The sequence below is a fragment of the Euprymna scolopes genome, chromosome 12, assembly GCF_053919585.1.
Source record: "Euprymna scolopes isolate OS-2025 chromosome 12, ASM5391958v1, whole genome shotgun sequence".
NCBI lineage: Eukaryota > Metazoa > Mollusca > Cephalopoda > Sepiida > Sepiolidae > Euprymna > Euprymna scolopes.
Genome location: NC_136493.1, coordinates 65271971 through 65294470, shown reverse-complemented (window position 1 = coordinate 65294470; position 22500 = coordinate 65271971). Strand labels below are relative to the sequence as shown.

At 42.2% G+C, this 22500-nt stretch overlaps 1 protein-coding gene across 13 annotated transcripts in view; it reads left to right on the top strand.

Annotated features, from left to right (window-relative positions):
- Positions 1–22500, top strand: part of LOC145291306 (integrin alpha-9-like) — a 971358-nt gene that overhangs the window by 466731 nt on the left and 482127 nt on the right. The window lies entirely within an intron of this gene.

Genomic DNA, 22500 nt, shown 5'->3' with positions numbered 1-22500 from the left:
TACCTGAGGTAAATAAAAAAAATTGGAAGAATAGTGATTATCTGTATCGCTATATGGTTGAAAGGCCCTTATAAAGTCCATAACAGTAATTTCTTTTACAAGTTCCCGATTGGAAAATTTCCCACAATGGAGATTCACCAACAGAAAGCATGACTTTCTGAGAATATTTTTCAAGGAAACCGAGAAAAGTTCCCTTGAATTAGAAACGAATGTAACACGGCTTTTCATATTAAGAAATCACTGGAAACTAAAATTGTGCTTTTATTTGGTATATCATATGTGAAATAAAAAGGAAAAAGCGTTCAAAAGCAACTTTCGAGATTCAACAGCGGAAGTGCTCTAGACGACGCTGATTTCAATGCACTCCCCAAAAAGGAGCAAAATAATAATAATAAAAATAATAATAATAATAATAATAATAATAATAATAATAATAAATATTCATTACTTTTTTCAACATTTGTACAAGATGTCCCTCCATCTGTCAAGTCTACAAGTTAAAATTGTTCCTTAAAGACCTTTTCAATTGTAATTAATATTTTAACGGTAAAATGATGTTATTATTTTTTATTTTTTACAATCAAGAATAATTTTACAACTTCTAGAACAAGTTATGAACAATTAATTGTTTTATTATATTTTATGTCAAGGTTATATAAGAATCAAAAAATTAATTTTTGTTTTAGTCTTAGAGTATATCTTTATCTTAAATGAGATAAAAGAAGCTTTGTTTACAGATGCTTTACATATTAACATTAGCAGAAGATCTTACAATCTGGACAAAGCCAATCTCTACAAATTTCTTCCTCAGAGACTCTCATGCAGTCAAAGTGGTACCAGCTGTCGCATTCATCATAACATATCATTGGGGAAAATCCGTCATTTCTAACAGAACAAGTAGGACAGAAATAAGGCTTCCTCTCTTCTTCAAATTTAATCTGTGTATGATCTGCAGAAGAAACTTCCATAATTTCTCATGGATACAAATTAAGCTATGGGACCAAAGGTCAAAATCCCTCTACATTTTTGATTCTGTGACCTTGCTTGGAGATGGAAGAAAAATGGTGGCAAATGAATGCCAATAGACTACTGAACATCATATTGTTTATTATAAGAATAAATGTTGCAAATTCGTGAGAATGGCAGCCATATTTAAAGATGGCCCACAATCATTCAAATACAACATGATGACTTACTTAAACCCTAATAGCACCCAAACAAGTAAACAAACATAAGTACATTTTATTCTCAATTAAATTCTTCATTATTTATTTTATGGATCTTAGACTTAATCTTTATAGTCTATTTCAGAGTCGAGATTATTCGTAGAAAAAAAGTTTTTTTTCATGTATACTGCTTCAATATTTTATATGTATAACTTAAAAATACATTTTTTGTTAAATTTTGATACTTTTCATGCAGAGGCGTTTCTCATCACACAATATTATAATGGTTTTACCTCCACCGAGGAGGTTATGTTTTCAGTCATATTTATATCTGTGTGTGTTTGTTTATTTTCTTATAGCCTGGAGTTCACATCGCTTGACCAGTCATCACTAAACTTGGTCAAAATATTGATCATAATCCAAAATAGAACTGATTTAATTTTTAGATATCTAGTTTAAAGGTTAAAGGTCAAAGAAAATAACTTTGGTTCTATTTTTTTTTTTTTATGTTTTTTACTCACCTTCATCGCCAACAAGGCACATTGTCACTTGGACGTAAAGGCTACTAATTCAGACCATGCTTAGCAAAGCAAAGTAAAAGATCAAGATATTGATTTATGTTGCATTTGAACTTCTGCATATCAGTACAGTTTGGGGAGCAGGTAGCAGAAAGTGAATTCCAAAGTCTAGCTGTTCTAAGAAATAAGCTATTAAGAGTAGAATACTTTCTAACATTTAGGGACTTCAGCAGTGAAGGGGTGTGATTTTGCTGCTAAGCATGTTTGTCAGGGATATGTATGTCGAGGGTGCACAAGGGCAATGAGTTTTCCAGAGCACATTCCATTAAAATATTTGTAAAACAGACACAGGGATGCAACATTGTGGCGATGGGACAGGGGTTAGAGCCTAGTTGACAAAGTGGAACCTATTAGATCGCAGACACTTTTCTGGGCCCTATCCAAGATGAGAGACGTTGTAGATGCACTAGCCCAGATGTGGCACAATACTCCATGCATGGGCGAATGGTGACCTTGTAGAGATACAGGTGTGAGCAGTTTTCTAGCACAATAGAGGGAGCCCACCTTCCTCTCAGCAGCTTTCACAATGTCCTCAATGTATTTGTTTCAGTTTATATTTCCCATGAATGTTAAGCAAAAGAATTTGAAGGAAGAATTCTCTCAGGTAGGAAGTTATGTAGAAAATGTGTAAGGAAAATCCTTTAAAAGTACTGCGCCCTCTGTAGATGTATAATGTTGCAGCAACGTAAAGCAATTCAATAACCAGTAAACACCGGTTCTGCACGGAATACAACTAGCAAGGTACCTAGACGGACGCGAACGGTTATTCAGAACGGACCCAACAATCGGTTACTCAGAACGGTCCCAACAACGGTAAGATATGCTCACGTCCATATGGCACGAGAAGCAACAGCAACACGATTCTCGATCAAGTCAATCATCCGCTTTTATGGCCGTTGCAGGCCGGCTAAATTTGCATATTGCGAGAATTCATGTGACTTTGCGAGATATCATCCTTTACAAAAGACGGCGGCCGCCATCTTGATCTTTCTTTCTCTATTTTCGGTCGGCGATGCCAAGCCGGCCCTGAGGTAAGTCTTTCCTTTTCGTCTGTCTCTCTTACGCACCCACACAACACACAAACACGCGGGCGCTTGTCATCTGTATGCACATTACACTCCCCCCTTATCTGATGATCACATAGGGAGCATTGTGGGGGTGGCCTTTTAGTGCGTGTGCTTCTGCGAAGAGGTACATTCACTGTTTCAGATTCGGGCTCTGGATCTGGTTCCGCCTCATCAGACGAAGTATCACTATCAGTCTCTGGAGGGGGCTCACTGAATCCGTGTATCGGCAGCTCATCACTGGATGCTTCACTGCTTTCTTCTGTAGTTGTGTGACATGCCTCGGTAGGTGGGCAAAGATCTCGCACATGTCGTGGGGTTCCATCGATCAAAACAGACTGCTGGTTAATCACTCCAGATATTTGTCCTCGCTTAAACTTGTCGGTGCACCGATTTCCTGGGGTCCGCACCCACACTGGATCTCCCATTTCATATCTGTTACATGTTCCCTTGTCGGTTGGCTGCGTAGTGTTGATTCCCTTCACTCTAACTCGGTATGTGTAAATAGCATTCGCAGGTGCGGTTGAAGGAGACGTCCCGTCCTTTGGCATAATGTTATACCAATATGTGGCTTCCGTAATAGTACATCGCTTCCTGGCAGCAATTCTCTTGATGCTGTGATGGCTTCTTTCAGCAATGCCATTTCCTGACGGCACATGCGCACATCGCAACCGTAGTCGGACGCTCCACTCATCTAACAACTGCCGGACTTGCTGGCTACAAAACGCTGCATCATTGTCAGTCAGTAGCTCTTCCGGCGCACCTCGCTCAGAAAAAATAGATGATAGGTGGCGAACAACATTTGCCGAATCCTGTCTGGTCATCTGCCGCCACACCGCAAATCTCGTAGGCCCGCAATCAATGAGAGTTAGAAAGGGCTTGCCACTGTAATGGGTAATATCCATGGCCAGCTGCTGCCACACACTCTCAACTTCCAATCGACCATACTGCCATCGCTCTGGTGCAGGATCAATAGACTGGCAAGCCTCACAATTTCTGATGATCTGTCTGACATCCATCTTGGTCACTGCTGGGTATACGCGCCTCACAAAATAAAGGGTTCTCTTGATACCCGGATGTCCGCTCTGTGCATGAATTTTTTGTATTTGACATGGGTCGATTGCAACCGCACAAGATCGAGCAGTAATCTCCATTCCCATCTTCGCGGCTTCATACCATTTGTGAGGTACTCGGGTCAGTTGGTCAGCACGATTACAATGTGATGGCACCAGAGTGACGCTCAGTGATAGCCCATACTCAGATACCAGGTTTTTTAGCGTGTCTAGCCTTCTCCGTATTAACATTTTGCTTGCTGCCTTGGTACGGATTCGTGTCCATCCTGAAAGTGTGTCAGACACCCAGTGGTAGACACAGAGAAAATCTGTGTACAAGGTCAACTTCTTAGACTGCCACTGCAGGGCCAGATTTATCCCCTTTACAACGGTGTCCAGCTCTGCCAGGTTGATATGCTGAGAATCTGTTACGGGCCGCAGCAAACATGCACCTTCGAACACGTTTCCTCCTTGCTCCAACGATACTCCCAACGCCAAAGAACTGGCATCAACCCACACACCTACGTTGTCTCCGTTAACACACCACCGCCCACAGGCAGGGTCCTTCTTGTTCACTCTCTCCAGTGTCTCTTTAATCATCAGAGTTAGTAGGACATCATCGGATATGTCATCCCAACCCGTGGTTGTTAAATTTGCTCTGCGTTTAATTACACCAACAGCTGCGCGGAGCCAGCCACAGGCCGGTAAGTGACTAACAAGTTTTCCACACCAAGAAAAAACGGTCCGCCTTGTAACGATGTTGGGGATGCTTGGAATTTCACTGCCATGCCTCCATTGTAGGGTGCCATCTTCTTCATAAACATCCAATCCCAATACATGTGCTCCTTCCCTCAAACGTCTGGGATTCTTGCATTCCAGACCAAACTGAGCTAACTTTTCTTTGACACACGACGCAGACTGTACATCTTCATTGACGTATATGTCATCAATGTAAGCTGACGTTGAGTCCCTCATGGGCTTTTCTTGGGACAATACTGTGTTGACAATAGTCTTCATGATCTGTGGTGCCACATTTAGACCAAAGCCGAGGCGTGTAAGGCAGTACCTCTGCCCCTGGAACCAAACTGTCTGGAACGGCCACAACGTCTCATCAACTCGCACCTGTAAATAGGCTTTTCGCAAATCCAATATCGAGACATTAGTGCCTTTCTGACGCCATTCCCTCAACTTGCTGGCGCATACGTCAGCATCGGCAGTGTAGGCTTCAATATGCTTGTTAAGCTCCCTATAGTCCAGCACGGGCCGTACTTTTGACTTGTTATGCTGGACTACTGCCATCAAGAGTATTAGACCCTTGGGAGGCCCAAGCTTGTCCTCAGGGTAGGGGATTAACCAGCCATCTTGGATCCACGCCTTTAGTTCCCTTTCGTATTCTGCTCGGGCCTCACTGGGTATAGGGTACTCTGCAACCCCATTCTTCAGTTTAGTCAGTGCCCTTCCCTCGGTCCACTTCCAAGATGCAATCCAGGCCCTCTTGCGAGAGTCGTAGTTCACTGTAAAATCCGGCCGATCGATGTGGAGCACTGCACACACTGGGGCCTCCAAGAATCGCACTTTTCCATCCCGATGAATTGCGACTCCCCCCAGCGCCTTGATGGCATCGTATCCGAGCAACAGGTCAAACCCCAGGAGATTTCCTTGGGTCACGAGCACATTGATCTTAGTGGCTGCGCCGGTGTCCATGTAGACCTCGACAGTTCCAGCTCCACAGCATGTCTGGGTCTCGCCTCCTATCGTGGTGACTTTGATCTTTCTCTTAGTCCAACTTGGACACAGCCTGGCACTCACTATAGCATGCGAACAGCCTGAGTCGAGAAGTGCTGAGCAGGGTATCCTTTTTATGTAGACGGTCATCACTGGTTGCGCCTTGTTCATATTTTGCTCGGGGAGCAGGGCGGTGCTGACGTCCTCTCCCTTGATACGTTTCCCGCACAGTTTTGGGCTAGATACCCCAAACCGCGACAATTAAAACAGCACACACGCCCCCTGTTGGTGCAATTCCTTGCAAAATGTCTGCGTCGACTGCAGCGAAAACATTTCCCATTGCTTGCAGGGTTCTGATTCGGAATCTCCCGAGCGCCAATCTGGCCTGTCTGTGTCGCCATCACAACTGGTTCCCCCAGGTCCTCCTCATCTTTGATGATGGCTCGAGCACGTTCTATCAAGTGTTCCATGGGCGTTGTTGAAACACTCGTTGAGGGTCTCAATAGCTGCTTCACCCGAGTGGGAAGGCCCACCACAAACGCGTCCGCGAGCGTCCGCTCCGACACCCCTCCACCGAATAGGACTGCGAGTTTCTTTAACTCAGCGAAGAAAACGTCCACGCTTTCCTCCGGTAGGAGTTTTCGGGAAACAAATTTTTCATAGGCCGTACAAGGATCCATGGCGAATGCCTTGTACAGTGCAGCTTTAATTGCGGTGACATCTCCCTTTTCGGCAGCACTGAGTTGCTGATACACACTCAAGGCACCCCCAGCCAATCTCAGGGGAATCACAGTGTGTACCCTTTTTACCTCACAAAGGTCGCACATCAGCTCGACCCTTTCAACCCAGTCGACAATGGACGTGGACCCGTCAAACTCGGGTATGAGCTTTAAGTCGAATTTCGACTCAGTCATAGTCCTAGAGGGCAAATAGCCGAAATAGCTTGTAGAAAATGTGTAAGGAAAGTCCTTTATATTACTGCGCCCTCTGTAGATGTATGAGGAAAATCCTTTAAATGTACTGCGCCCTCTGTAGATGTATAATGTTGCAGCAATGTAAAGCAATTCAATAACCAGTAAACACCGGTTCTGCACAGAATACAACTAGCAAGGTACCTAGACGGACGCGAACGGTTACTCAGAATGGACCCAACAATCGGTTACTCAGAACGGTCCCTACAACGGTAAGATATGCTCATGCCCATACGGCACGAGAAGCAACAGCAACACGATTCCCGACCAAGTCAATCATCCGCTTTTATGGCCGTTGCAGGCCGGCTAAATTTGCATATTGCAAGAATTCATGTGACTTTGCGAGATATCCTTTACAAAAGACGGCGGCCGTCATCTTGATCTTTCTTTCTCTATTTTCGGTCAGCGACGCTGAGCCGGCCCCGAGGTAAGTCTTTCCTTTTCGTCCGTCTCTCTTACGCACCCACACAACACACAAACATGCGGGCGCTTGTCTCCTGGATGCACATTACAAGTTATTTGTCATGGATATCGGTGGTTGGAGAGGCTTCATAATTATTAAAGGAGAGCAGCTTGGTCTTACTAGTATTAAATGTTACCTTCTATTTTCGTTCTCATTCCACTACAGTCTGGAGGTCATTTTCTAAGGATTCAGGCATCGTCTCGGATTTGCTTACATTCGTTCTTCCCTCATGCGTGTTATAGAGCGTTCAGCAAATATACCCATCTTGGACTCAATATTATCAGGGAGGTCATTGATGAATATCAGGAATAATAGTGGTCCAAGGATCGACCCCTGACACACTCCTGCATGCTTGGATGTACGTCCATCAATGAAAACTTGGATGGTCCTATTGTCTAAGAAGGATATAATTATATTTAGTATTCATCCAGTTATACTGTATGATTTAATTTTCATTAGCAGCCCTTTGTACCAGACTTTGTCAAAGGCCTTGAATATATCGAGAGCTATAGTCGTGGCTTCACCTGCCTTATTCAGTGCATGGTATATGCGTTCAGAGATGACTGTTAAAATATCTGCAGTAGAATGAGATTGCCTAAAGTGGTGGACTAGTGTTTGATTGATTAGCGTCTCGATGATTTTAATGAAAAAGACGAGGAGACTGATAGGTCGATAATTGAGAGAGTCAGTCCTTTCACCAGAACTCTTGTACACTGGTACCACAGAGGCCATCTTCCAATTATTAGGGAAGCAAGATTCAGCAAGACATTTGTTGTAGAGTTTGGAAAGTATGGTGAGCATTTCTTAATTATAATAGTATAGCAGGGATGAAATCAGGCCCACATGTCTTGGAGGTGTCTAAGATTTTTAAGATATCGTGGACATGAGAAGAGGTGATTTTCGGATCATGAATTGTGGCTTCTGTCTGCAGAGGGAAATTTGGGAGGCCATTATTTGTTGGCTCTAGAGGAAAGTTGCAAGCAGTTCCGCCTTTTCTGTTGCCATGCATGCAACCTTCTGTTGGATAGTGGAGAGATTACTGATTGCCCTTTATGTACTTCACTATTATAAATTTTCCAGAAATCACGAGTTCCTGTCTTCTGCAATTCTGGTTATTTCAGCATGTCTTCTTTTGGCTTCGGCTGTTGTTATTACTCTCTTACAATGATTCCTAGCTTCTATTAATTTTTGCCTATTTGCACTTGACTTATGACATACGAACCGGCAGAGTGCATGCTGTCTTTGTGCAATAACAATTGCAAAATCTGTAGTGAACCACATTTTCAGATGTTGCTCTCTAGTTAAGCGGAAGGTGCTTCGAATATAGACTCCAAGTCTGTGCATATATTTATCCGAGTATTTACGGCAGAGAGGGAGGTATCTTGTCATGTTAAAATACTTAGAGGGGATTGAAGAAGATAGGGATGGCTCATCAAGAATTTGTTCACATTGGACTTGAAGAAACCATATTTTAGTCAGTTAGAAAGCAGGAAGACAGAACAGAGTTCCACAGGCATCAGTTCTAAGAAAAAAGCTTTGTTCATGAAATCTACGTTTAAGTTTAGGCACAGATAAATAGTGGAAGGAAATTATTGATAGTGATTTCAGCTAGATGAGGTTTTTTTTGTGAAAGTCAGGACAGGGAGGACCATAGATTAGAGCTCAGACGAGTACTTGCCATGAAAATAATGATAAAGCAGAGACAGGCTCACAATGTCTCTTCTGTAGAAAAGAGGTTGCAGGCTACAAAATCTATTTTGAACTCTGTCATGGCAGGATAAGTCTTTCTAGCTCCTGCCCAGATGTGGCAAGAATATTTCATCCTTGGACGTACTTGGCTCTTATATAGGCAGAGAATTGAATCAGTAGTGAGATATCTAGTAAAGTGGTAGAATGATCTCACAATTTTTCCAGCAGCCTTGGCAGCGGATTTGATGTACATGTTCCATCTCAGATTAGGAGTAAAGGTCAGACCTAGGAGCTTGTCAAAACATGGAGCTTCTTCAAGATGAAAGCCTAAATTCCCATTGATATCAGACAGGGATCAGAGCATTGATGATGGAAAGATAGCAGCTTGGTTTTAGATGTTTAAAATTTACCAGCCACCTCTTTCCCCATTGTACGACATGATCAAGATCAGAGGAGAGAGAATCAGAGAGAACTTGGTCGTTTACGGCCTTTGATGTGTTGCCATAGATGGTAGTGTCGCCAGCATAAATATCTTAGGATGTTATTTGGGAAATCATTGATGTAGAGCAGGAAGAGAGTTGGGCCCAGGATGGACCCTTGAGAGAATCCAACATTAACACTGTGAGCTTCTAGTTTTGCCCACCAATCATTATTATGAATCTAACAGAGAGAAATGGTTTAATAATTGAAAAGACATTTCCAGCTATACCGTAGCTGGAGATTTTGCAGAGTACACCTTCATACTATACCCTATCAAAAGCCTTTGCAATTGCCCTAGGAAGGATGCCTCCACCAAGAGATTTGTTAATCCTATGAGATATAACTGTTAGCACATCTGCTGTAGATCTAGCAGAAATTAGTTGCTCAAGCAGATAGATTTTCTCGCAGTATTTGAAAGATACAATTTCTTGTAAATGTTAGAGGGGAATCTGTCACCAATTCTCCACTTATTTATGTAGAGAAAAACCTTAAAGTAAGATACTCAATATCTTCATCCATACGAGGGTGCAGAGATACCTGGTGTAGAAACCAGGCACATAGTTACTTGGTAGGATGGACTCATAGATCTTGTCAGATCATCCATCTAAGAAAACTCTGATAATAAAACTGGGGGAGGGAGGTCTCCTCAGTCATAGATGACAACCTTCCTACAGCTAGTAACTCAAACAAATTCCCGGTTTGCCAACCAAACTTACATAAGGAGTAGATAGGCTCTGCCTATCGCCAACTTTCACACTCCTTCTTTATCTATTAGCCAGGTGCAGAGGTATAATACCAGTGCTCACCTGAGCCACCCTGTGCTTGGCCTTGTTTCCTGACTAGGACATTGAACGCTGTTCTACTATTCCCTATTTTAAATTTCTCTCTTTCTCTCAGAAACTGGGCAAATTGGGATTGCTTGCATGACACTTGTATTCACTCGACTTGTTTGGGCCAGTCTTGTTTGAGAGGTTGAGGGTATCGGATTGACAGTTTATCTGGCTGCTGTTTCTGACTGACAGTATATGGGCCCTAACTCTTTGGTAGAGCTTTGAACGGCTGCTCTATCATCAATTGTATACTATCAGGATAGTTGTAGTGCCATGTTGCGCATGGCAAGAGACCCTGCTGCTATCTCTGGTGGCTTTCACGAGGCCACAACTTTCTAGACAGGACTCAGCTAATGGACCAATGTGTGTGTATACTTGGTGCCAAAACTGGCCAATTTTGCTCAAGGCTCTTCCCCTAACCTGACAGTAAACAAAAACGTAATGAAATGACAATCCAAACAAATATCATGATTAAACCAGACAGCAACCCAAACCAAACCAATTTGCCTTCACCCTTGAGGCTCTCTTTCACAAATGTTCATGGGCTTAAAGGTAATATAGATGATGTAGAGCCTTAACTTTTAGTGAACTCCCCGGATATCTTAGCATTAAGTGAAACAAACTTACATGCTTCAATCCTCACTAACTATTTTAACATTAAAGCATACCTCCCACCTGGCCGTAAGGACTCAGGTAGATATATGCATGGGCTTAGAGTCTATATCCGTAGCACCCTCCCTTTAACTAGAAGAAAAATCTTGAATCAGATGACCAGGCCTTTATGTGCTTTCCACTAACATTACATCATTGCGTTATTTGCTTATATTTTCTCTACCGTTCTCCCTTAAGTCAGGATTGTACCCTGATTGATCATGTCTCTGATGCAGTTCTTAAATAGTAATACCCAAATACATGTCCACCATAAAAATTGGCTTGGTTTCTCAGGTTACACGGATGCTCTACTTACAGCTTCTCTATACCCCATTCCCTCACACAGACAGTAATGTTCCCAACCCGAATATCATATCGTGAAGCTCAGCAGGCTTTACTTCTAGACCTATTCTTCACCACAATACCTGAGGATTGTGTAAGTAATGCCCACAGTCCACTTGGAAACGCAGACCACCTAGTGGTATCAGTTGATATCACATTTAAATCTCAACCCCAATGTAAGGAACCATTACACAAAGCAACAAGGTACTACAAGAGGGCTGACTGGGAAGTCATTAGTGAACACATCCGATATGCCCCATGGAGTATGGACCGATATCTTCTCTCTTCCTGCTGAACAGTGTGCCAAAGAGACAACTGAATGGTGCAAAGCGGGCATTGAAGCACATGTTCCCACATGGAAGTATTAAAACAAGCATTAGTCACCCTCATGGTTCACTGCAGATTGTGCAGCTGCCATTGCACAAAGACAGCGTGCATTTTGAACGTCATAAGTCAAATACAAATAGGCAAAAGTTCGTAGATGCTAGAAATAATGGTAAGAGTGAAATAAAAAAAAAGAAATCACGCTGAAATAATCATAGAATACATTGAATCGCAAAAATTAGGAAAATCTATAATAGTGTAGTAGTGAATAAAGGGCGATCAGTAATTCCTCCACTGAGCAACAAGATTGCATGCATGGCAATGGAGAAGGCGGAACTGCTTTCCCGACGATTCACCTTCAACTCCACCTTAGAGCCAACAAACAACTCCCTCCCAAATTTCCCTACGCGGATTGAAGCCACATTAGATGATGTAAAAATCACCCCGTCTCATGTCCGCAATATCATAAAAAACTTAGACACCTTAAAGGTGTGTGGGCCTGATCTCATCCCTGCTATACTAATTAAGAAATGTTCAGCCGAGCTAGCACCCATACTTTCTAAGCTCTACAATAAATGCCTTGCTGAATCTTGGTTCCCTAAAAGCTGGAAGATGGCTTCTGTGGTACCAGTGTACAAGAATTCTGGTGAAAGAACAGACACTCTCAATTACCTCCCCATCAGTCTCCTTCCTGTCTTTGCTTTAATGTTTGAGGCCTTAATTAATCAAGCACTAGTTCACCACCTAGCAAAAGCAAATCTCTCTGACAAACAGTAGAGATTTAAGCAATTTCGTTCTACTACAGATATTTTAACAGTCACCTCTGAACGCATTTACCATGTACTGGATAAGGCAGGTGAAGCTAGGGCTGTAGCTCTTGATATATCCAAGGTCTTTGACAAAGTCTGGCACAAAGGGCTGCTAATGAAAATTAAATCTTACGGTATAACTGGATATATAATAAATATAATTATATCCTTCTTAGACAATAGAATCCGTTGACAGACGTACATCCAAGCAGCATAACATTAATGCGGGAGTGTCTCAGGGGTCGATTCTTGGACCACTATTATTCCTAATATTCATAAACGACCTCCTTGATAATATTGTGTCCGAGATCGGTATGTTTGTGATGATACAACACTCTGTAATATGCATGATTGAAGAATGGATGTACATAAATCTAAGACAATGGCAGAATTGTTAGAAAATTACCTCCAGACTATAGTGGAATGGGGCTGCAAATGGATGGTAACATTTAATGCTAGTAAAACTAAGCTGCTCTCTTTTAATAATTACAAGACGTCTCTCCAACTGCCTATATCCATGACAAATAGCACCCTACCTGAGAATTCTACCTCCAAACTCCTTGGCCTAACATTTGTAGGCAATATGAACTGGAACAAATACATAGAGGACATAGGCTGCTGCAAAGAAGGTAGGTTCCCTCTATCGAGCTAGAAGACTGCTCACACCTGAGAGCATCCTGTACCTCTACAAGGTCACCATTCGCCCATGGAGCATTGTTGCATCTACCACTAGTCTCTCCCTCTTAGATAGGGTCCAAAAAAGAGTTGTCAATCTTATCAGTCGCACTTTATCAACTAAGCTCCAGCCCCTGTCCCATCGCCGCAATGTTGCATCACTGTGCCTGTTTAACCCCCTTGACGTACATATCCCCTCAAACCCGTTTAGCAATAAGATCTCACCCCTTCACTGTTGATGTCCCTAAATGCCAGAAAGCTTTCTAATCTAATAGTTTCTTCTCTCAAACAGCTAGACTTTGGAATTCCTTTCCTGCTTCCCTGGCTGTACTGATATGCAGAAGTTTAAATGTAACATAAACAAATATCGTGTTAATCTTTCCTAGACATGGTCCCAAATAGTCGCCCAAGTGGTGATATGCTTTGTAAAGGGTGAGCATGAGTAAAAATAAAAAAAAGAACAGAAACCATATTGCATTTTATTTAACACATATTCTAGCAACTTAACTCATGACACACAGGAGACTTATTGGTCTGTATTAAGAGGGAGATGAGCGATCACCTGAATTTTTAAATACAGAGCATACTGATGAGGTTTTCCAGAGTGTTGGGAAGCAATTCTCCTTAAAACAACACTTAAACAGTTTTGTAAGTAGTTAGTTCTGGTTGAACTTTTTGAGCACTATAGGAATGCCACCATTTCCAGTTGTTTTACTGGAATCGAGTTTTTTGATTATGTTCACAACATCACGCCCATATATTTGTAGCGTTTTTCCGATGCAGGAGGAAATACAGGGGATTGGTGGCCCTAATCGTATAGGGTAGAATTAGCTGCAAACTTTTTGGCAAGGAGTTTTTCTTTGTTCGATGCTGACGAGATTACCTCAGGTTTATTGATGATGGTTGGGATAGAACACACACTTCTATTCAAGACACTTTGTTATTTGCCAAAATTGGTGGGAACCAAGCCGCTGATCAGCTAATTTGGACTTGATGGATTGAGCATACAACTCTCTCGCATTCTTTATTACTCTTTTACAGTGGTTGGTGGCTGTCCTGAAGGCGGCTTTAGTCTCAGTACCTCTCTTATGTTTGAAGCAATGGAAATAGAGATTTTGGTGTGCAATGGCAGCAGCACGTTTTAGAGAACCACGGCTGGCTGTTAGGTTTTTGCTGGAATGTTTTGGAGGGTATGAAGCAGTCTATACCTACAATTATCCATTCCACCAGGTCTGATACTATGAAGGACACGTTTATTTTAAACATGGAATGTTAAAATATTTTTGATTCATAGTGAGGGTATGACCACAAGAATATGGCCGATCTTATTTATAAACTACGCATTAGGACAATCAACCAATGAGAAGCCTTCAACCTCATTATGAAAATATCGAATTTTGGATTCAAGACAATTCGCTATTAGTCTCCATCTTGATGCAACTAGACCACTGCTGATCCGGACTACCTTGATCCTTCGCTGATCTAATGCCACCATCTTTGTTCTAAAGAATTACTCAACACTTGCGATCATGACTGATTCTTCACTGATTTGATTTTCTACCATCATCTTTATTCAACATAATGGTTCAACACTTATCATGGAACATAGATCTGATATAAATATCTCAATCTACCATAGAGTATCAGTATACTGTATGATGGAGAGGCATGTTGGGGACTTATTACATTTTGTTTTTATCTTAATCGAGTGGTCCAAAGATTCCAGTGGAGACAGTAACGGAAGATAAACATAACTGAGGGCAAGGTGTGAGAAAAAGGTCTGGGAGACTTGCATACTGACCATCAGTATCGGACACATGGGTGCGTTCATGAACAATCTGAGTTAGGTCATAAACAATAGAGAAATCGTTACAACCCCCCTCCTCATCTGTCTTGTTTGAGTGGGTTAACGATTCCACATTGTGAACATTGAACTTCAATGGTCTTCTTTGGAGATGTCCCTACCATATAGAAAGCCATCTCTTATGTAGACACATATTCCATGCCCATAACGATCTTGAGGGTCAGATTTGGATGTTAAATTAGAATATCCTTTAATTATGAAATCATCTAGGGAAATAGTTGGTCCAATGCTAGTTTCACTTAGGACGAATAAGTCTGGTTTAATCTCCTCAACCTCTAGAAGATTAGAACGTAGATCCCTGATGTTAGAGAAGGTGACATGGTAGTGGTGGCCTATGAAGGAAGTTGGAGTTTTGGGTTTAATCACGCATTCTTTTTGGAGACTTTTCATGATGGAGTTTTAGGATTTGTGGAATAGGTTGACAGACTTGGTTAGAGCAAGACAGAGAGGAAAAGTAAGGAAGAAAAAGAAGTGAAGAATTTCCTTTTTTGTTTTGTAGAAAATGACAAGGTAAAGCCAGTGGCATAGCATCAGTTTTTGGTGCTCGGGGCGGTTGGAAAATTTGACCCCCCCCCTCCCGATAGCATATAATTACTTGTTCCCCCCCCCCTTCACCCGCTGGAATATAATTACCTGTTTTGCCCCCTTCCTCTGCTGGCATATAATTACGTTCCCCCCCCCCACTGGCATATGATTACCTGTTCCCCCCGCTGACATATAACTACCTATTTTGCCGCCCCACTCCCCGCCTACTGCTGGCATATTACAACCTGTTAAAACCTTTAACATTCCAAAAAGCCTTCAAAATATTTATTTTCATTGAACTAATGTGTACACAATTCCCTTCAGATTAATGTTCCCCTTTTTTTGAATTTTAATTTAATTTAACAATTTCTTTTCAATATTTTGTTTACATAGTTTACATACTTATTAGTATGTAAACATTAATCTGAAGAGAATTATGTAAATATGAATATGAAACAAAAGAAACCAAATATTTTTTCAAAACAAAAACGTATAATTCAAATTATAAAAAAAAGTTAAATTAATTGGCTACACAAACAAATATAATAATAAATTTAGATGAGAACATTTGGACACCTGAAAATGTTATGAAATGATAAAATCATTTTTATTTACTTTTTTTGTTGTTGTTAAAGTCCGAATTTTCGCAAAAAACATGGCTGTATCTAAGAGAGGATAGTCCGATGTAGTTTTCTTTTCTTCATTACATTACATTAGTAATTATTAAGAGGTCGAACCTCTCGAAGAGAAAAAAAAACGTCTTGTATCAGCGCTTTTTGAAATCCTTGTTTGTAATGGCTTGGTTTAAGCGAAAAATTTAAGAAATGGAAAGTCACACATTTTAGAAAACATTTTTTTTAAGATTAAATGAGAATATTTGAAATGTGAATTTATAAATTTAAATGAGAATATTTGAAATGTGAATTTATAAATTTAAATGAGAACATTTGAAAACATGAAAAGGTTAAGAAATAATAAAATCATTTTAATTTATTTTTTTATTGTTGTCATTTCCGAATTTCACAAAAAAACATGGCTGTATCAAGGAGAGAATAGTCCGATGTAATTTTCTTTTCTTTATCTTCATAATGTTATTATTAAGAAGTTGAGCCACCTGAAGAGAAAAAACGTCCTGTATCTGTGCTTTTTGAAATCCGTGAGTGTAATCGCTCGGTTTAAGCGCGAAATTTTAAGAATTTTGTTGTTGTTAATAATGTTTCAATCCTTTAAAAAAATAGTTTAAAATTTTATTTAAATAAATGTATTTATGAATTGAAAATACGGCTATAAATTTATTTGTTGTGAGAGAACTATCACAAGGCATCAAGTCGGTTGCAAACATACTTTTCGCGCTTTTTATTCAGCAAAGTTATCAATAACTCTATGAAAATTCACTCTATCGATATGTTCCCTCTCTATGGAGAGGATTGCCAAGTCTGTAAGCCTTGTCTGGCCCATTTTTGATCGAAAGTAGTTTTTATGAGCTTCACTTTCAAGTAAGAGCGCTCACAGCTGGCAACACTAATAGTTCGGGTAAGGAAAATGCGCAGCAAGATCACAATATTAGGGACGGAATCTCCAAGGTGGAATCTCTGTATAAAGTTCAAGAGGTACATTGATTTTGTCTTTTTCTGGAGCTTTCACAAAATACTGTAATCTCTTCCTTTCGGCAAAGAATTTATCTTTTTCTATATCTTTGTCAACTTCACCAAGCTGACAACCATAATTATCATCAAGCAGATTTGACAGTGTAAGAAAAGCATATTTACTTGTAAGATTGTGAACTTGTTGAAATCTGCAAGACATTCTTCAGTCAACCTCTCTATGACAGACAGCATTTCCCGTCTCAACTCAGTATCAACCCCAGTGCTGCATCAGTCATCGTTCACCACCCATTCGCTTCTTTTTGCGGAGATGATGCTTCATGCTTATCCCCATTTCAGAGCAGAGTATTTTGACTCGTCTATTGCAGTGTCCACCATCTTTTCTCTATTCTGAAGAAGGCAATCTCTCAACGCCATCAGCCTGACAGAGCTTTGTTGCAGATCCAACCCCTTTCCTTGAAAATATTTCTGAGCATCATTGATTTCTGGGAGAATAGTTTTCCAAAAGCTCAGAAATCAAAGAAACGGAAACGACAATACCGAGTTGAGAATTAAAGATGCATCTGATCTTGTGGTTGCATTTTCTCCTTCCTCTGTGAGCTGTTCCAGGGCAATGACAACTTCCAATATTTTTTACCACATTTACAGCATCTGCTCGCCTACTCCATCTAGTTTCCATAGTCTGCTGGATACTTAGACCAGTCAACTGAATCAAGACGTCCCAGCAATGTGTAGATGCAGAACAGCACGAGAATAACTAGTCCAGTATGCCAAAAAAATGTAACAGAGTGAACCGCTACAGAAGTGGCAGATACAAAAGCCAGGTTTAATGAATTGTTAGTGTATGGTACAAATAGAGTTTTTGGGTTGATTTCTGAAATTAGTTTCCGCACACCCGAACGGTGGCCTGCCATAATAGCAGCATTGTCAAATACAGTCAAATTCAGTCACCAAAATTGCATTGTCAAATACAGTCAAATACAGTCAAATACAGTAACCAATCTGAATCCCATCGTTCTCCAGTTTTCTCAAAATCAGTTTAGAATTGTCCTCCGTGCTAGAATTTATTTCATGAAGAAAGGATACAGCACGTGTTTAGTTTGGCATGCATCTTTCGCTGTTAGCTGGTGAGAGGGAAAGTCTATTGTAGAGAGAGAGAGAGAGAGAGTGAGAAAGTCAATCCAGGGCATGGAGAGAGAAAGTTTGTAAGGTGTACATACTGTCAGTAGGCTCTTGCCCCACACATAGTAGCAGGGGACGTGCACCCCGAAAGGGAGTGGTTGGTCCGTCGACCGCTCAGCTCAGGAGCCGAATCAAAAAGGGCGGAAACAGCTTGGGTCTCTTGATTTTGTAGTTGTTTCCGGTGGTCTTTTGCGCATGTGTGGATTTCCTTTAAAGGGAAGTGACATTGTCCATGCGTGCGTACATGTGCGTGTATGTGTACATGTGTGTACATTAGCGTGTGTGTGTATGCACATGAATGTGAGTGTATGTACATGAATGTGAATATATGTATGTGTGTGTACGTGCGCACGTATGTTTGTGTGCGCATATGTGTATGACAAGAAATGTGGTTTGCGATGTGAACGCGCGTTTTGTGTGAGACTAGAACAGGCTTCCACAGACACCAGCAGTTCTGATAACTTTATTAGTGCTCATATTTTTAAAACAATGTAGCTGTCTACTTCAAAACATAATTCTGTAATTTCCATGGCATCATCCGCCGTTCCCCTCAAACTATCGGAATATTGCACAGAGAACATTTCCTTCAATGGTTGCGAGTATAAAGAAATTGACTTTACAGTGCTTCCTGATTCATGTATGGATATTATACTCGGAGTGCCTGTTTTTTAAAACTACATCAAGGTATCATTATTTCTTTTAGTGGGCCTCAAGATATTCTAAAAAATCTATGCCCTAACCAATATCAGCTGTGCCCCTGTGAAATTGTTTCGAAACTTAACCCCTGATTGTAAACCTATTGCTACTAAATCCCAAAATTACTGTGCGGAGGATGCTCGATTCATTGGAAAGGAAATTCTACAACTGCTTGAGGATGATGTAATTGAAACAAGTTATTCACCATGGCATGCTCAGATTGTGATTTCGTTGCCTAATAAAAAGAAACGATTAGTAGTTGATTTCTCCCAAACTATTAAGCGTTTCACCTTACTTGATGCATACCCTTTGCCTCTGAGTGAGGATCTCGTGAACCAAATAGCCCAATATCTTATATTTAGTACAATTGACTTATCCAAAGCGTACTACCAGATAGAAATTTGTCCCGAAGATCGGCCCTACATGGCTTTTCAAGCTGGAAATCGTTTGTACCAATTCAAACGAATACCCATGGGTGTCACTAATGGGGTTTCTACTTTTCAATGGTTTATGATGATCTCAAGCTCCTCGCATTCAAACTAGCCAAATTCAAAGCCATGGTACCTACCTTAGGGTGTGTCACACTCAGCTCCGAAGTCAGCTGGGGAGAGGACGCCAACGTTATGTGCCATGCTCAAGGTAGTCAGGTTTTTCATATCCTGACCTTCTCTTGCAATGCCGCCGACATCCAAAGGATACATTAATTTTATGGCCCTGTAGAGTGACGGATGGACCAACACTGGGGTCATTCCCTTGCATTGTTTTGACAGTTCATCAAGAGAAGGGTCATTTTTTTTCACCAGTTCGATTCCCGGAAACGCCCCTTCAGCGGCCTGCATCCTTGTCCACAAGTTGGTCTTGCAGGCCTCTGGAGTTCTGACAAAAGTCATTAGGAGTGGGGCGTCCGGGAAATTTGAGGGGATATTTACATCTTTCCCCTCTATCTGTTTGTAATCGAGCAGAGGTTTTAAGTTTTTCCTCTGCCGATGGGAAATGTCTGTCGCCACAGATAGAGGGTCTACATAACATAGTTCTTCAGGGGCAAGGACTTTTAATCTGGTTGGTCTGCGAGAGGCAGAGGAGTCTCTCCCCTCTCTTGGTTCATTCTTTTCCTTTTCTTTTTGGAGTAGTGGCTCAGTTTGTATTAATTTGGGGACGGGTGTTTGTGTGGTGCCTGGTGTTGGTGCTGGTGCGGCGTCTGGTGTTGGTGTTGGTGCCATGTTGTTGTTAGTGCGGTGTCTGGTGTTGGTGTGGTGTCTGGTGTTGGTGCGGTGTGCAGTGTGTGGTTTGGGGGTGGAAGTTGATTTTGTTATTAGGGGTGGTGTATGTTCGCAGGGAGTGGGGGTCACCTTTTCTTCCTCTTTTCTTCTTTTGTTTTTCTTTTTTATTCTTTCGAATGAGCCAGGAAGAGGTGAGGTTGAGTTCCTCCCCTCTCACTTGCGGATTCATCCTCAGAGGAGCAGTCTTTTCTCCGCTTGATCCCCGTCTTGATTGGTGTGGGAACCGTTGGTTGTGTCTGCTCCTCTAGTTGCTGCTGCAGCTGTTTTTGTTGCTGCTGCTCTTGCTGGTGTCGTTGCTGATGTTGTCTCTGCTGCACTTGCTGCTTTTGCTGCTGTGGTAGTTGTTGTTGCTGCAGTTGTTTCCGCTGCGGTGGCTGTTGTAGTTGCTGTATTTGCAGAGGCTGCTGCCTCGATTTTTGGGCTGGTGGTGGGATGGTGGCAGAAGGGATTATGCGCTTCCGTTTTTGTCTCACTACCGTGCTCCATTCTTCCCCCTTGGCCTCCTGGGTGGTTTGGGTTTTCCTTGGAGCTGGGGTTGGTGCTGCAGTTGCAGGGTTTGTTGCCGCCTGTTTTGGCACGAGCACTGTCTCAGGGGTTGTGACCGCCTTTTGTGTTGTTTGATTAGGGGTTACCCTTTGGGGGCAGCTCCTAGTCATGTGGCCCTGCTTTTGGCAGAACCAGCAGTGTGGACGACGGCCCTCCACCACTACCGTTATGCTGGCGTCTTTGTATGTCAGCAGCGGTGGTATCGCTCGAACACCCTCCCTCTTCAGTCTCATTGCTATTGTGTAGCAGCCCAGGTGAGTCCCAGTTTTTGATCGTACTGGGGTCACCTGTTCCACCTCACCGTACTGGCTGAAGAGGCATCCTAACACTTCTGCAGGTATTTGGGTTGGCACATTAAATACCTGTACCCGAGTCCTTCTCTTGCCCTGGTATTCGGGTATTAGTTTGACTCTCCCATGCTTTATTTCTTGGAGGGAGAGTCTCTCTGCATCGTCCTTGGTGGATAGGAGGATGCTCCTCTGGTACAGGTACAGTACCAGGATGTTAAGTTTGTGGAGGAGCCCCACTGTGTCTTCCTTCTTCATACCCAGGAGGCGGTTTTCCAGTATATCGGAAATGGCAAAGGACAGGACTCTGCCCTCAATCGCCTCCCAGGCACCTGGTATGGATTTTATATCTTCCCCCTCTATGTATTGTCTGTACTTTGTCAGGTACAGGTCTCTATACTCTTGAGGGGACAGTTGTTTTTCTACGGTCTTCCCCCACGCAGACACTCTTGGTGGTGTTGGTGTTGGTATGGGGTCTTTGGTGGGGTTAGACCATTTTTGGTCTTTTATGGAGGTCGTCCCTACCTGTTTATTGGCGAAGCTTCCTGCCTCCCCAGATTTTTTGGTCTGTCCTTTTGTGGGAGTGGCGCACTTTTGGGGGCGGCTCCCTTTTTAGTGTCTTTTTCGGGAGCAGCTTCCCATTTTGGGGAGTCGGCCTCTTGGGGACCATGATCTTTTTTGTCTACTTTGAAGGCTATCTGCCCTTCCTCGTTTGTGAGGTCCAGGCGGTATGCCCCCGCATTTTCTTGATCTGCTCCCCTTTTGGAAGAGCAGCCCTCCTGGGGAGTGCTGTCCCCTTTATTGTCCTTTTGGTCTGGCACCTCCTCCTTTTTGTGGTTGGAGTGAGATGCTACGACCGATTTTGGTTTTGCTTCCTTTTGGGGGGGAGTCGCCCTTGGGGGAGCTGTTGTTAAATTTTACCTCTCCTGGGGAGCGTCCAATGCTGTTAGATCCGGGTGGTACACCCCGTCAGTGGTTGTTTTTTCTCCTGTTGGGGAGTCGTTCTCTTGGGGAGCAATAGCCCTCTGGCTGGGGATATCCATATTGGTGGGCACGGGCTGGGGGTGTTCGTTTTCGTTCTCTCTTTAAAAAAAAAAAAAAAATCACTGAAAAAAAGTGACATGGAGTCAGCGTCCAAAGTGGGGAGCCGACTTTGGCGCCAAAAGGCGGCAAGAGGGGAGATAGAACTGAGAGAGGGAGTGGGAAGTTAGTGGATGGAAGAGAGGTGTTTTCGACCCTCCCTCGCAGGAAGGTCGTAAATTATCAGCTCGGATCCCCCCCGTGAGGGGGGAGAGCAGAGAAAGACAGACAAAGTAGTCAAAGTAGGGGTGCGGACAGAACGCTACCCAACAAGCTCGTCAGGTGTTCTGGGCACTAGAGTGTGTCGCCAGAACAGCACTGCCTCGCGCGGTGTATGTATCAGAACAAATACTACACTTTGATCTTTATATTTAATTTATTTTGTGAAAATGAAAATTACGATCAAAATAATTCAATGTAAAAAAAAAATAAATTAAAAGCAAAATTCAAATTTACAAAACAAATTTAGGCACAAGGCCATTTAAGATCTGGGTGGGGGAGTGTTGCAGGGTTTTTGTTACTACAGTGAAAATTGGAGTCTTTGGCGACTTTACTCTTGACTGGCAACATTTACCACAATACCTCATTCACTCTGTTGACTCTAAACTAATGAAAAC